The following is a 16,919-nucleotide window of genomic DNA, read 5'->3' as shown; positions in this document are numbered from 1 at the left end:
AAACTGCCTGGTGGGGGACCTCCATAACGCATTCAAAAAGTCATCAGTGTTTACAGTGTCGAATTACATCAGTCAATGCAAAACCAAAAGAAGGAATGAATTACAAACTCTCAAATAAAGAGCTCATTGAAGCAGTACTGTGATTGATCGAGGTAAAATGCCTGAATGGAACATTATGGTGAATTCTGGGCCGGAGCAGACGGTCATTAGACGCAAGTCAAAAAGTTTCATAGTAAAATCGGTCAATCCCTATATTCCTGTTCACTATTAGATTACTGTCCTCCATCATCCAACTGTACAAGATATCTATACCGTTATCGACGGCATGGACTTGACCAGAAAGTGTTACAAATCAAGGAAAGATTTTATTTAGAATGCAACGCAAACTGCTGATCCAATCGTACGTAGCTAAACCTTGTATCGTTGTTTAACTCAATTCTCATTGATTCCAAATCCGGCATTTTGCGAAATGACAGGGAAATTAAGTTATGGAGATGGTGATGTAAACAATCAGAGACGTTAAGGACTAGTGAGGTTCTCGCTCCCCAATCACGTCCAAACTTCGCAGGTCATTAAAGTTTGGCGGCAGTCTGAAGGTGCTATAACTGCTTGTATATTCTACAACTTGACAAATGTACCCTATTAAAATGCTGCATGTCACCTTGGCGAAACAACTTTTTTGGCATTTGTTTTTTATTTCTTAATTCTTGTCAAGCAAATCCGTCACAAAACACAATTTCTTGTCAATTTCTTGTTTCATATCTATTCTAACAGCAGGGTTTCCATTATGCTTACACACATACAGTACTACATTCTCTTTCCTCGACTAAATATTAATAGAACCATTTAATTAACTTCTGTGTAAACTCATCTTTTATATACCCTCTTAAACACCTTGGTAAATGCTGGTGATATATATATAGGTGTGAAGTATACTCTTTGCCTAATGCTGATGGATGGCTGTTTCTATAGCAATACTACCTAAAAGTGTACATATATGATACAGGGGCCATGGTGGTCGAGTGGTTAAGATGTCACAACATATTACCAAAAGCCCTCCACCTCTGGGTCATAAGTTTGAATCCTATGAGGGGAAGTTGCCAGGTCCTAACCACTAGTTGATGGTTTTTTCTCTAGGAACTCCGACTTTCCTTCATCACCAAACCAAAACAAATGCACATGCATTATAGAAACCTAATTTTCTAAAATTAACTATCAATATTTGTAACATAGTCAAAGAAGAAATTTAGAAGAAATATTGCAAAAATAAACAACCAAATTAAATCAGTTTTATACCTCTTAAAAATGATGCTGCAACTGGGATAACATGTAAAGTTCCCAAATCTTGGTAAATTGCTAAATATGCTTCTTACATGCTCTTCTTCTCTATCTATCAGGCACTACCTTTTACAAAACAATTGATATATTTTCTCCGTCTCGCGCTTGATTCATATAGCAAATTCATCTGAAAAAACTCACCAACAAAAAAACATGACTTCATAACCAATAGTCCTATCAACTTGGTCTTTTAGTCTAATCATTTGACCTTAATATAATGTTGTCTGTCTGAGATTGTTTCTTATGGTCCACAATTCAATCTTTATCCCGAGTTTGTTGGCCATAGAGAACTTTATCAGATCACTGTCGTTTACGTTTTTCATTAGATTCCGAAGCGTGACACAATGAAGTGTAATTGAGGATCGTTAAATCAATATAGCTATACTATTGTGTCGTAATCATGGTATGTACAACTTTATGGCTGTGGTCTTATCAAAAAGGCCCAGTCAGTAGTCGCCAAATTCTACACATTCAAATGTTAAATATCGTAAAACTAATCTTCTGCTTTACTTATATTCTTCCGACAGATAATAAAGCTTCGGCGGAGGACGACGATCTCTGTGGGCTAGTTTGTCAGCCCGTATTGTACTCCGCAATATATATCAAGTAGTTTAGAGACTATTGTATTCTCGTACGAGATTGATTTGAATTTTGTTTACAGAGTATATTGTCATGGTTACTCCGTTCCCTTTTATCTCGGTGTCCGATGGGACATATTTCCGTATAAACAGAACAATATCCTCAATTTATTTACTTGGTGGTTTCCAGACAGTTTTCATCCCGACATTCCAACCACATAATGCACCGACTAATATACTTTGTCAATTCCTCTGGGATGGACATAGCGCACATCTAAAGTTCTTGGAAACTTCAGACAGCATATCTTAGCACATTACCACTAACAGTATAGGCCTATAGACACTGCTCAACACACTAACGCTACACCCACCAGGCCAAATCACCGATAACTATATCCAGCACTCAAAAACTTCCAACCAGGCAGGCACAAATAATGATAAACACCAAAAAGATTCCTGAATAATTTTAAAAAAGTTATCCATTCATATCTGACTCTGTACTGAACATTTTTAATGCAAAAGTGATCTTAAGCTGTGATGTTAGTGCAAGATACATTCACGAAATCATCATCATGGCTCATGGAACTTAGGAACAGAAAATCAAATTAGCGTAACCATATTTTATAATGCAGCACACTTCTGCAAAAACGTTAAAAGAGTTGACCCCTAAAATATGTGTTTTAAAAGTATACTGTTGTTGACAGGGATTGAGGGCAACAGACGATTTGTTGGACCCGAAGACAAACTGTTTTGTTTATTTGAGGTTTCAACAAATCACTTGTTGCCCAAAAATCCAGTCAATAACTGTTTTGTTATACTCTTTGACTCAAAACAATGCACTGACATCACGAATAGTAGGTGTGACATCACTCCAGTCCAACAGCACATTTTAACAGTCGATTTTAACAGTTCTATGGACCATTCGATGGAACAATTCATATATTGGAATTTTTGTCAATAGAGTTTATATGGAAACAATTGTATAGGGGTATAACAATATCAAATGTTCACAATGGTACCCGTTAGACTTATTTACACAGAGTTTTGAGTAAAATTAGCAAATATTTCTCAAGAAATAGTAATAGTGTGTAAACATGTAGAATCAAAGGCCATTTGTCTGTCTAGAATGAGCTAAAATTAGTTTAATATTCCCATCAAAGAGAAAGGTATATGTCTCCCTAAAACTGGAAAAAATAAAACTGATTAATCGTAAGTCATCATTCACAAATGTTTAAGCAATAGAAGAGAAAAGTATGGCAGTCAAGATGATGGACCTTAGATTGGTCGATTTGAATAGCCCGTCATCTGGTATTCAAACACTGTTGGCTTTGTTGTAGACAATAGCCATTGTCTTTTCCAGATACAATTCAGTTTCAATAATACTAACTAAAGCATTTCTACCTTTTATGTAGCTTTTGTAATGGTTGATTATTCCTTAAATAATATTTACCAATCATCGGCATTTCTGTGATGACCACCATTAAATTAGTTGGGATACTAATCAAAAAAAAGAAAGGCTATTGGAGAAATACCGGTGACAAAAAAAAATATAAATGACTGTAGCGTTGGAATAAAACTTTACACAAAATAAAATTAGCTCCGCAGAAATACAGTAAGATGGTGATTACACCTCATAAATACTGATGGTCAGTTTATTTAATTGCCGTCTTCAAGTACACCAATCGTTCGTCTTGGTTCTTTTGTCAGGATATTGCCACAAGATTATCGACCAAAGCTGATTGACAACCTTGAAAAGTTAATACTTGTTTGGTCTACAATACCAACTGTATATATATTATAGCTGTCCTGCAATATACCCTCATCCGTCCTTGGACAAAGTCAATACAAATAAACTCAAGTTTGAAGGAATTAGATATTTACTAGTACAAAATAAATGACTTAACTCTGGACTTTTCTTCAAATTTCAAAAAAAAATGTGATGATTGAATCCAGAATTCTGCAAATTTAAAAGACCTGGCTGAATCTAATTGCAACATGATAGAAAGGGATGGCTATATATGAGCAGTGTATTATGAATTCTCCATCTTCTTACATATATCCCCATTTTATGGTAATTGAGGGCTAGAAAATTTGAAAGATATAGTTTATGAATTTTCAAATCATTTCAGTAAGCTGGAAGTAGTAACAAGAGGCCCATGGGCCTTAACGGTCACCTGAGATAGAATATATAATGAAACAAATAATGAAACAAATTAAAGACATATAAACACTATATGCTGGGCCTTGAGGTTGGTCAGTGATTTATAAATTTGACTTTTAGACTATAAAGAGTATTTGCTTCCATCAAACCTGTGAACTTAGAGGTATTTTTTGAAATTTTAATCATTTTGACCCTGTTTGGTCCTGCCCCTCTGGTCCCCTAAGGGGTCATCGAGGACGGATATGGATGTTAAGATGCTATATCTTAGGCTAATAATTCTAATCAAGTTTGACTAATTTCCTTTGAAAATTGGGCAAATAATGTTCACAAATATGTTTTTCCTATATAAACTAAAGTAAACTTGACCCCCTCCCCAGGGGGTAACGTGAGACCCCAAGGTCATATAATTCACAATTTTTATAAAACACCTGAAGACCTTTCCATCTATAATTATTTGTTTTTGTTTCTACTATTTCCAGAATTTTAGAAGATTTTTGAAGTTTTAGCCTATTTGACCCTTTCTTAGCCCCGCCCCCCTCTGCCCCCAGGGGGTTGGCCAGGACCAATGTGGATGTGATATTAAAATGCTATCTCAGGCTAATAATTCTAACCAAGTTTGACTCATTTCCTATGAAAATTGAGCAAAAAATGCTCATTAATGTGTTTTTCCTATATAAACTATAGTAAACTTGACCCCCTCCCCAGGGGGTAACGTGAGACCCCAAGGTCATATAATTCACAATTTTTATAAAACACCTGAAGACCTTTCCATCTATAATTATTTGTTTTTGTTTCTACTATTTCCAGAATTTTAGAAGATTTTTGAAGTTTTAGCCTATTTGACCCTTTCTTAGCCCCGCCCCTCTGCCCCCAGGGGGTTGGCCAGGACCAATGTGGATGTGATATTAAAATGCTATCTCAGGCTAATAATTCTAACCAAGTTTGACTCATTTCCTATGAAAATTGAGCAAAAAATGCTCATTAATGTGTTTTTTCTATATAAACTATAGTAAACTTGACCCCCTCCCCAAGGGAAAACATGAGACCCCAGGGTCATATAATTAACAATTTTTATAAAACAAACTTTAAGACCTTTTCATTTGTTAAGTGTAATTGATTCTACCATATCCAGAATTTTAGAAGAATATTTTTGAAGTTTTAGCCTGTTTGACCTTTTTTGGCCCCGCCCCTCCCCAGGGGGTCAGCCTGGACCAATATGGATATGATGTTAAAATGCTATCTCAGGCTAATAATTCTAACCAAGTTTGATCGTTTCCAATGAAAATTGAGCAAAAAATGCTCATAAATGTGTTTTCCCTATATAACCTATAGTAAATTTGACCCCCTCCCCAGGGGGAAACGTGAGACCCCACAGTGTCATATAATTCACAATTTTTGTAAAGGACCTCAAGACCTTACTATTTATGAAAAGTATTTGATTCTACCATTTCCAGAATTTCAGAAGAAGATTTTTGAAGTTTTAGCCTATTTGACCCCTTTTGACCCTGCCCCTAAGGCCCCTGGGGGTCAGTTATAGAAAATTTGTTAATAGGATTAAATGGCCATCTCATACTGATAATTCTGACAACATTTGACTCATTTCCTATTACAAATGACCAAATAATGCTCAAAAATGTGTTTTCCCAATATAAACTATAGTAAACTTAACTCCTCCCCAAGGGGAAACTAGAGACCCCAGGGTCATATAATTCACAATTTTTGTAAAGGACATTTAGACCTTTCTATCTATGAAGAGTATTTGATTCTACCACATCTGTGAGTAGAGAAGAAGATTTTTGAAATTTTACTCAATTTTACCCCTTTTGGCCCCTCCCACAGCCCCCTGGGGGGGTGGGGACCATGTAATTCACAATTTTGATTGGCCTCATGCCTTAGAAGGTTTGTGCAAAATTTCATTGAAATTGCTTCTGTAGTTTTGGAGAAGAAGTCGAAAACGTAAATTGTTTACGGACATACGACGCACGACGGACGACGCACGACGGACGACGCACGACGCACGACGGACGACGGACGACGACGGACAAAAGGCGATTAGAATAGGTCACTTTGAGACTTTGTCTCAGGTGACCTAAAAACATTAAACCTTCTAAATCAGAGAAAGTTTGACATTTGAACATGGAAGGTCATTGTTAAAATTCCTGACCTTGACCTTCAAGTGAATTACCCCTGAAATGACAGCTACCAATGAGCAATGTGCCACAGTTGACATTTTCCTAGAAAAACTCCTCTGAATTTTAGTAGGATCTGGTTACGTTTTACAACCACAGGAATTGAAAAAGGGTTGTAGTTTGATGTTGTTCATGACTTTTAGATGGCAACATCACTGATGCACCAGGCAGACAAATTTCAGCAACATTTGTTCATCCTGAAAGCATGAATTGACTCTTTTTACCAAACTTCATATTTGACAACAAATATTAAAGCTTTACAAACACATGATTGAATAGCAACCACCTCTGTATATAAGACCATCTGTTTATAAAGACACTTTTCTAAGGTCCCAAATGACCAATATCAAAATTTGTATCAAAACTTTATTCCTTCTGTCCCTTGGGTAGATTTTATTGACAGGTTTGACTGTACATAAAAAAGTAAAAAATTGTATCTTTCATCTTTTACTCCAGAAATGCTTCTAAAATATACATCATCTGCCTTCAGGTATCATAGATACATGTAAAGTAAAGAAGGCACAGGTCCAGTTACAGAGGGCAGCAGAGTATTTGACAGACATCCATTTTTGACTCAATTTTCCCTCATTTTATTCCAGGGATAAAAAAATTCAGGTCCAGTTACAGGGGACAACAGGGTATGGGACAGACATCCATTTTAGACTCGAAATCCCTCATTTTATTGCAGGGATAAAAAATTCAGGTCCAGTGACAGAGGACAGCAGGGTATGGGACAGACATCCTTTTTAGACTCCCCTCACTTCATTGCAGGGACAAAAAGTTGACAGATCATCAGCTGTCAATCAAACCAAACATAACTTTGCATTTTGTATTATGTATGCTATGATGATTGCCCCGACATTGAACGGAAACATGCCTGCAAGTGCAAGCACAAGGCATGGCTAGTTACTGCCTGGCAATCGGTCAATTCAAAGCAGGTCCAGTAAGAAAGGACAGCACGGTATGGTATGGACATACATTATAGACTCCCTCCATTTCATAGCAGAGACAAAAAATTCAGGTCCAGTAACAGAGGACAGCAGAGTACAGGACAGACAGACATTATAGACTTCCCTCACTTTATTGCAAGGGAAAAAAATCTGGATTTTAAATCTGATAAAGAATTTTCCAACATCTTAAATGCTTTTGTAAATGTTTCTGAGTTTTCAGTCGTTCTGTGTTATAGCAGCCCGCCTGTCAGTTTATTCAACACTTTTGTAATGCAAGGCAGGTTAAAGTAATACAGAAGCTAATGGAACAACTGCGATGTTTTATTTGCTTTCAGACTGGATTCCAATACATACCAATGTCCTTGAATATCAATGAAATATCACTCAAACTTCACCCAACATTTCAAAAAAATATTCCATTAATGCTTAACATCATCAATATCAATCTCTTATCACTCTAGTCATTCTATGTAATCAATTTTCCATTATCTGCTGCTCTGCATTTTGATTGAGTCCACTGTAAAATTATTATTCTAAAGACCACACATAGAAACCACTCAATGGAGTGTGAATTTTACATCAGAATCCTGCCGAGAATTAATCTGCAGCGGTATAGCAGCGGAAGAACACATCAACACGATGCATATTTCTATTGTGTTGATTAGAGAACAATTCCTGTCCTGCATCTTATATTTCCATTTATAAATCATCCCGCAGGTATTTTTAGCTATTTTTCCTTCACAATGTTTCACATTAGTTACCTCCCTTTAGTTTTGCTCTTGATAATTGTCCTACATTTTGAACTCTGACATCCTTAATTTTGTTCGATTGAGATGTAAACAAACATGTTGACGAACATTTTGTGTTAGTGTTATTTTGGACTGAAGAAGTCCTTATAGTGGCTGAATATATATTCCATGGAAATGATTTTTGATTTTACTTTGAATTTATTTTGGCCTTTTATTTCGGATTATTAATATACTAGCTTTATACTGTTTTTACTTCATTATTATTGTTTGATTCAATTATCTATCTTTCTCTTTAAACTACAATATTCTTTTTTTTTCAGTTTTTAATTTTCTTCTATCTTTCCATTTTTTTCCTCCTTCTCTCTGATTGATTCTGTTCTATAGCAATTTCTATAACTTAAAATATTTTTGTCATGCCTCGATCAACAGGTTCTCATCATCTTCTGTATAGTTCTTTTTACTGTATGTGTGCTATTCTACTATATCATCTCCATCATTACCATCTTCTTGTCTTATTTCATTCTCCTTCAATCTGATTCTATTTTCTTTATGGATTAAACCACAACCTTCTATATCAAATGCTCAAACTGTATTTTTCTTTTTCTTCCTTTTCAATCTTCATCATTCATTTCCACTTTCTATCTATTTTCTCCTTACAGCCCTCAACCAACGAACACCTTAACTGTCCCTATATTTTTCTTTCTCCTCTCTTTCATTTATTTCTTCCCTATATTATTTCTCTTCACTCTTTTTCCTCCCTTCGACCCTCAATCTAATCTATCACCTGACACCAATACTAATACCAAATTTCATACTTCATTATTTGTATTCTTCTTCATCCTTCATTCCTTTCATCATGTTCTTTCTATCCATTCTCTTGTCTTTCCTACAGCCCTCTGTCAACTAACATCAACACTGATACCAAATTTGACACTTCATTCTTTCTCTTCTTCATCCTTATTCCTTCCTCCTTATCATTTTTATCCTTTCTCTTGTTCTCCCTACAATGATCTAGCTGTCAACCAACACCATCCTAGATACCATATTTCAGACTTTATTATTTCTCTTCTTCATCCTCCATTATTTTTTTCTACTCTTTTTCTTCCCTACAGCCCTCTGTCAATCGACACAATTACTAATACCTCTCATATTTCATTTTTATTCCTTTTTATCCCCTTTTCCCTCCTTCCAAATTCTTTTGTCACATCCCTACTCCCTTCTGCCTACTTCCTGTAACCTCCTGCCTACTGATACCAATACATTTTCTTGCGTGTACCATTTTTTTCTGCTGACACAGTAACCTTTCACCATGACAGCAGGTTCAGTAAAGATGTAGGTAACTTCCTTTTAATTACAACCGTGATCGATATAAATTCAACAATAAATTTGATTAATTTATTTCATATAGAAACATATAATATCGAAAGAGTGGTGACCTGAAGTTTTTTTTATAGATCGAGTAGCAAATAATACAGGTAAGATAGATTAGATAAGTATTGTACCTACCAATGTATTAATCTCTTTTTTTCTCGGCACCTTTTATGTCCTTTTGTTTGATTCCTCGAGAATTGTCAAAGATTAAGGTTAGTAGTGTAATACACATGTAAATGTCTCCATCAGCTATAAATACTTACTAACAGCCCTGATGTCTTTGGCCTTTTGTGTTTAGAGTACAAAGAAACATTTCAATGGCAATTAGTTAGTGAAAAAGCCAACAACATACATCTTATTTATAATACAATGGATTCCTTCCTGTTCTAATCAAGTCGTAGAATTTTCTCAGGAAAGAATCAGTAGTTTGAAATAACTAAATGAACAAAAGCCTCTTCAATGATCTCTGGATTATGAAAATTATTTAACATTTAAATAAATCAGATAATATAGCAAGAGATACTGCCAGGAAACTATACACTACCATTGATCTAGGTCAAAGCCTGAAATATAGGTCACAGCAACTTACTTTTCTGACAAACTCAACTCCAGTGACACCATAAAGGAGTGCATCTCCTTCTTATTCATTCCATCATAACATAATTAATTTTTCTTCCCTTCTTTCATCCAATCAATCATTTCCAATTCATGTTCTGTAATGTTCTTTCCTTTGCTTTCTTCTCATCTCCTCCCTTTCTCCTATCTATTAAATCTTCTTCCTTATTTGTCCAACCATTCCTCTTCAATTAATTCACTTCACTTTTCTTTCTTTTATTCATACCTTCTTAATTCTTGCTCCCATTCTATCTACTTTCATTTCCTTTCATTTCTTTTCCTTCATCTCTTTCATTTTTTAATCTATTTACATTCTGTTCTTCTCTTCTAACCCTTTTATTTCATTTCTTTCTTTATTTTTCTTTCTGACTATTTTTTCTTCTTCTTTTTTTTCCTCCTTCTTTCATTCTCTTTTTCATATCTCTCTCTTTAATTCTTTCCATGTCTTCCTTTCTTGATCTTTCCTCAGTTGATTGATCTCCTTCTTCCCCTTACCTACCTTTTACCTCCTTCCAAACTTCTTCTTCCTTTCTTTTTTTCTTGTTCCCTCTCTCAATTTTCCTTCTTTGTTCATTTGCTCCTCAACCCTCCATCCAAATTGAGATTTTTACAAGCCACCACAATTTTTTAATAATACCATATTGATCTTGCATAATAATGACATTGGAATTAGAACTTATGCATTTGCTTTAGTAATCGTTATTAGGAGACATCTCCAAACAAAATATTAAATCTTGAATTTTATATTACTTAACTAGGAAATCAATTATTTATTTCAACATTCAAATGAAGACACAAATCCACTGATGACGTCCTTATGATTCAAACGTCTTTATCGCCATGATCGATGCAGTGAAATCAGCTAGCTGAGCTGTTAATTAAAATTTCTGATCATTTGTCCTAAAATTTAATTTTCTGCTTGACCGCCCAGCTAAGAGCCAAGCCAGTTATCCTGGTGTAAGCCATTAGAGGAATTGTCATATGGGTAGATTTAATTCAGAGTCGAAGTGCTTCGAGCTCATCTCACGGACGAATCATTCTCACGATGACTAAAGAAGACGAAGAAATTGTCAAAATTACACATTCATTTTTCAACTTGTGCATACTAGCTGTAAAGGACAAAATTAATCTCTAACAAGAGATATTTGTGATGAACGCGACCTAGGTTCCTGGCGATGATCAAATTTTCGTATGATGTCACTATGATACTAACGTCTCAATCTTCTGCCAGGCCAACTGTTCGTGGCATGTTTCCTAAATTGATTTTCTTATGGCCATGCAATAATCTTTTTTTTTTTACTTTATTTTAGACAATTTTTCTTGTTTACGACTGGACTGTTTTCACATCAATATATCACCTCCAAAATGAAGATGAAGCGTGCATTCGGAATCAATCACACTGCGAATCGCATGCTTCAATTAAACTACGACAGATATTAATACACTTCGTTTCAAGACAGGATTGCAGTATTTCTGACATGTCAATCCAAGAAAATCTAGATGAACAATTTGTTAAATTTCCCAGCCTACCAGGAAATCTAGATAAGATACATACACCATTAACTTTAAGTTTTTTTTTTTTTTTTTAATTTTACAGAGAGTGGGGGTGGGGAATAATATTGATGGAACAGCTGTATGTGCAAGTTATCACATGCACATCTTAAAACAAACCTGCTTTATTGATGGTGATGTAAAATAATTACCCGAGGCTAACGACACTGTATTTGTACTGGAATCATATTTATCTATATTTGGGCAGTAATAAGAAACGCATGTTTTTAGGAAAGGAAGCCAGCAATGATTAATATAAGGCTGAAGGATATTGGACTCTAAAGGGAATTCATCGCTGCATCTCATGAATTACATAACTTGCCCCTTTTTACGTCACTTTCACTTTGAACGATGATGTAAAAGTTCTATCAATATTTTTTTAGTGCACCACTCAAGAAACACTTGGCTGTTTGGAAACAGCAGAGTACATGCAAAGAATATTATTTCATGAAAATTAATCTGCTGCTGCAGTGTAGAACTGAAAATGCTTCCCAGATCACGGCAGTCTTCCATCAATTTCCATGCGATAAACTAATAGTTCTCGTTCAGCAAACTGACATCGTATATAGTAGATAACCTATAGTAACATCAGACAAGCATCCATCAGCCCTCCCAACTCCTCGCTGAACTCAAACAGGATGTAATAAAATCACCCAGATACTTTTATTTGAATTGAAAGACAACATATCAAAGATTGTATTTGTTTATTTATTGTCCTTTACACAGCTTATGGTGTGCCACGGCATAGCTTTTGCCATGTTCCTCAGGCTTTTGGGGATAGAGATCACTAGTTGTGGAAGCAAAATGTCAAAAGTTAGCTCATATTTGATGCAAACTGGTATCAAACAAATAAAACATTTTTTATTCTGTGAGTTATTATCACAAATCCGCAGCATAGAAATTAAGTGTAAATTAAGACTTCTTTGATAAAATATGGTCCTTTCAGATGGGGGATCATGGACATGAGATTGATACGCGAAATGCCCTCTGATTAAGAATTCATCCATTGGATATAGTTGTCAAAATTATTCATAACGCCGTCAGGATAAAACATGGTAGAAAAGTGGTCTGAATTAACCTCTAACCTATTGTCATTACAAAGACTTTCACTAGATCTGAGAATCTCTGGTATAGGTTACTCATCCCAGCAGCAATCCTTGGTAACCAGGAAGCTATGTGAGTCTGTCAAGATTTGTAAGATACCAGGTTTAAGCCATAGTCTGATCATTTTTTGTCTCTATGTCTCCATGCCGACAACTTTGCCCAAATGATTTAAGTATCAAGTAAACTCAAATGTTTCTTTAAAAGGGAGATTTTGTGGCACAAATATTTTGAAATCATACTCCAAAACCATCAGTGAGATTCTGTTGCTAATATGTATGCTTTTTTACCATTTCAAAGTTCAAAGTCTAGCCTAATTTCAACAAAAATCTGAGGCGTGTTCTCTACTTATTGATACTCCGTAATTTGTAATTTTTGTATACAAATGCTGCGCGTGTAAAGTCGTCAGAATGAAGTATGTAGTTACTTTTATGAGGTAGAACCTGTATATTTAAGACAACGAACATTGCAAAATATTCAATTAACCAAATCATGCCAGTGAATTTAGTACAGTATACTGTATATCCAGTTATTTTCATGTGGATGATGTCTTTTTATCAGACATATATTGCTTTGAACGCCAAAGTTTTGATCAGCATTAGGAAACTGAGAAGTGATTGACTCATATTAACACTGACAATCAAGACGTGGGAATTTAAAACCACAGAAAATAAATTTTCTCATTTTTAGCTAAATTGCTGAAATTGTAATTCGCGTAAATATCATTCTATATACAGTATTGTCTAAACTCAAATGTAGACTGATTTGTCTATGGGATGGCCCACTATCCAGTCACCGTCATCAACTTTAACGAGTTGAAATAAAAAAACATGAGTCTACGCCAGACATCTTTATATAGACCTGGGTTTTGTTGTATAGGTCTGTAAGTGCCGTGAGATTTATAGACTTTCACCTTTCGTGTAATGATCAAAGGTCAGAGATGTACTGTCTGGATGTCGTTCTACTCCCCATGGCCTCCCAAGTACAAAGGTTGTTTGAGCATATTTATTCAGACGACGGGGTGAAATTCCAAAATGAACAACATCAAGACAAAATATAACTTCACACTCACATAGTCCTTAAATTCTATTTTGTCCAAAATTGGGCCGAATTAAAACAAATTGCTTCTTCTCCTTATCTCATAGAAATTTATCTTCTAGAGGTCGACCACAAAGCAGGGACTTTTGTTCCATGCGGGCAATGTCTGGGGTGATGAAACGTGGAGAACTACAGAGGTGATTTTTTCAAACCATTTCTAAATGACACCTATAGAACAGAAAAGTGGAAGGAATTTGGAGGTGAACAGTTTTCTAAAATGGTACTGAAAACTTTCACTCATTGGAGGCTGAAATGGTCTCTCTCAATGAAGACAGACCTAATATAGAAAAGGAGACAAATTTGAGGTGGTCTTTCTAAACAGTGTTTATGATAGAGGAAAGTGGGGACTCTGGAGGTGGTCTCTCTAGACAGTGTTTGTGGTACAGAAAAGTGGGGACTCTGGAGGTGGTCTCTTTAGACAGTGTTTGTGATACAGAAAAGTGGGGACTCTGGAGGTGGTCTCTTTAGACAGTGTTTGTGGTACAGAAAAGTGGGGACTCTGGAGGTGGTCTCTTTAGACAGTGTTTGTGGTACAGTAAAGTGGGGACTCTGGAGGTGGTCTCTTTAGACAGTGTTTGTGGTACAGAAAAGTGGGGACTCTGGAGGTGGTCTCTTTAGACAGTGTTTGTGGTACAGAAAAGTGGGGACTCTGGAGGTGGTCTCTTTAGACAGTGTTTGTGGTACAGAAAAGTGGGGACTCTGGAGGTGGTCTCTCTAGACAGTGTTTGTGGTACAGTAAAGTGGGGACTCTGGAGGTGGTCTCTCTAGACAGTGTTTGTGGTACAGTAAAGTGGGGACTCTGGAGGTGGTCTCTCTAGACAGTGTTTGTGGTACAGAAAAGTGGGGACTCTGGAGGTGGTCTCTTTAGACAGTGTTTGTGGTACAGTAAAGTGGGACTCTGGAGGTGGTCTCTCTAGACAGTGTTTGTGGTACAGAAAGTGGGGACTCTGGAGGTGTCTCTCTCTAGACAGTGTTTTGGTACAGTAAAGTGGGAACTCTGGAGGTGGTTCTTTAACAGCTTTGTGGTACAGAAAAGTGGGGACTCTGGAGGTGGTCTCTTTAAACAGTGTTTGTGGTACAGAAAAGTGGGGACTCTGGAGGTGGTCTCTCTAGACAGTGTTTGTGGTACAGTAAAGTGGGGACTCTGGAGGTGGTCTCTTTAGACAGTGTTTGTGGTACAGAAAAGTGGGGACTCTGGAGGTGGTCTCTTTAGACAGTGTTTGTGGTACAGAAAAGTGGGGACTCTGGAGGTGGTCTCTTTAGACAGTGTTTGTGGTACAGAAAAGTGGGGACTCTGGAGGTGTTCTCTCTAGACAGTGTTTATGGTACAGAAAAGTGGGAACTCTGGAGGTGGTTTCTTTAAACAGTGTTTGTGGTACAGTAAAGTGGGGACTCTGGAGGTGGTCTCTCTAGACAGTGTTTGTGGTACAGTAAAGTGGGGACTCTGGAGGTGGTCTCTCTAGACAGTGTTTGTGGTACAGTAAAGTGGGGACTCTGGAGGTGGTCTCTTTAGACAGTGTTTGTGGTACAGAAAAGTGGGGACTCTGGAGGTGGTCTCTTTAGACAGTGTTTGTGGTACAGAAAAGTGGGGACTCTGGAGGTGGTCTCTTTAGACAGTGTTTGTGGTACAGTAAAGTGGGGACTCTGGAGGTGGTCTCTTTAGACAGTGTTTGTGGTACAGAAAAGTGGGGACTCTGGAGGTGGTCTCTCTAGACAGTGTTTGTGGTACAGAAAAGTGGGGACTCTGGAGGTGGTCTCTTTAGACAGTGTTTGTGGTACAGAAAAGTGGGGACTCTGGAGGTGGTCTCTCTAGACAGTGTTTGTGGTACAGTAAAGTGGGAACTCTGGAGGTGGTCTCTTTAGACAGTGTTTGTGGTACAGTAAAGTGGGGACTCTGGAGGTGGTCTCTTTAGACAGTGTTTGTGGTACAGTAAAGTGGGGACTCTGGTGGTGGTCTCTTTAGACAGTGTTTGTGGTACAGTAAAGTGGGGACTCTGGTAGTGGTCTCTCTAGATAGTGTATTTACCTTTGTTACCGTAGTTCTTGAGGCCATGTTTAGCTGTTGATCAATTGTAACATATTTAAAAACTAAATAAAAGTTATAATAAATCTACACAAAATCTATTATGAAGTTTGCAAAAAAAAGCACAATCTGGCAAAAAATATTGTAAGTATCTCAAGAATTTGAATGTACTTTTACACCTGAAAATGAAATAAATTTATCCAAGTTCTGTCAAGATGGTCTCGGTCTGTTGAGCTAATGGCACCATACATTTCAGTGGAGAAACATGAGAAATGGCTATTGGATCAGAACAGGCCTTTAAGCTGCTCTCTCACTACACTAACATGTACCGTGGCAGCTGAGAATTCCAAAAATGATCAAGAGAAAGAAATTTACACAGCTCATTACAAAAACAAATAGAAATGTATTATTGGAACTTTAAGGTTGTCAGGAAGAAATGGCTAAAGAGTTTGTATTCATAAGTCAAATCAACAGCTCAATGGTCTTTAAGTTAAAGACATATGCAAAATTTTAGATGGTGGAGGAAGCCAAGGATTATAGGGAATGAGGTTCCAAGATTGATGAAAAAATGACATGTTTGTTATTTTTCTGAACACAAGGAAACTCCCAGATATCCCTATGTCAGTCCAGTAGCAGCTAACTTCAACCAGAAATCAAATCTAAAAAAAGAAGAAAATTAAACACGACGGACGATGCACGATGCACAACAATGGACAAAAGACAATTAGAATATGGTAGGTCACTTGAGACTTCGTGACCTTGTAAAGACCAGCGTATCTAAATAACTTGCAGTATGGTTTTTATTGCCTTACTGTTGTCAAAATATCTATTAGGAAGTTTGCATCCTTCATTGAACCTATTATGTATTGGATTATGAAATAATCATCTTTTCTGTAATTGATGATATGAAAACAAAAGGGATCTACATATATTTGAAGATGTATACAAATAGTGGTAATTAAATTAGACACACAAGAAGGTCATGCTGAAGCAATTTTTGCAATAATTATTTCATATTGCGACTATGCATGAAAGGTCACAATATCTTCATAAATGACCTCGAAAAGATCAACCTAAAATAATCGTCTTATAAAGGTCAATCTGAAATATTCATCTAATAATCTGAAATATTCTGAAATAATAAAGTTGTAATATTTCATCTTGTTATGATGGCAAACAAATCCAATCATTATTG

Source organism: Argopecten irradians, chromosome 12 (assembly GCF_041381155.1).
Source record: "Argopecten irradians isolate NY chromosome 12, Ai_NY, whole genome shotgun sequence".
In the NCBI taxonomy this organism is placed as follows: domain Eukaryota; kingdom Metazoa; phylum Mollusca; class Bivalvia; order Pectinida; family Pectinidae; genus Argopecten; species Argopecten irradians.
Note: the sequence above shows the minus strand (reverse complement) of the source record.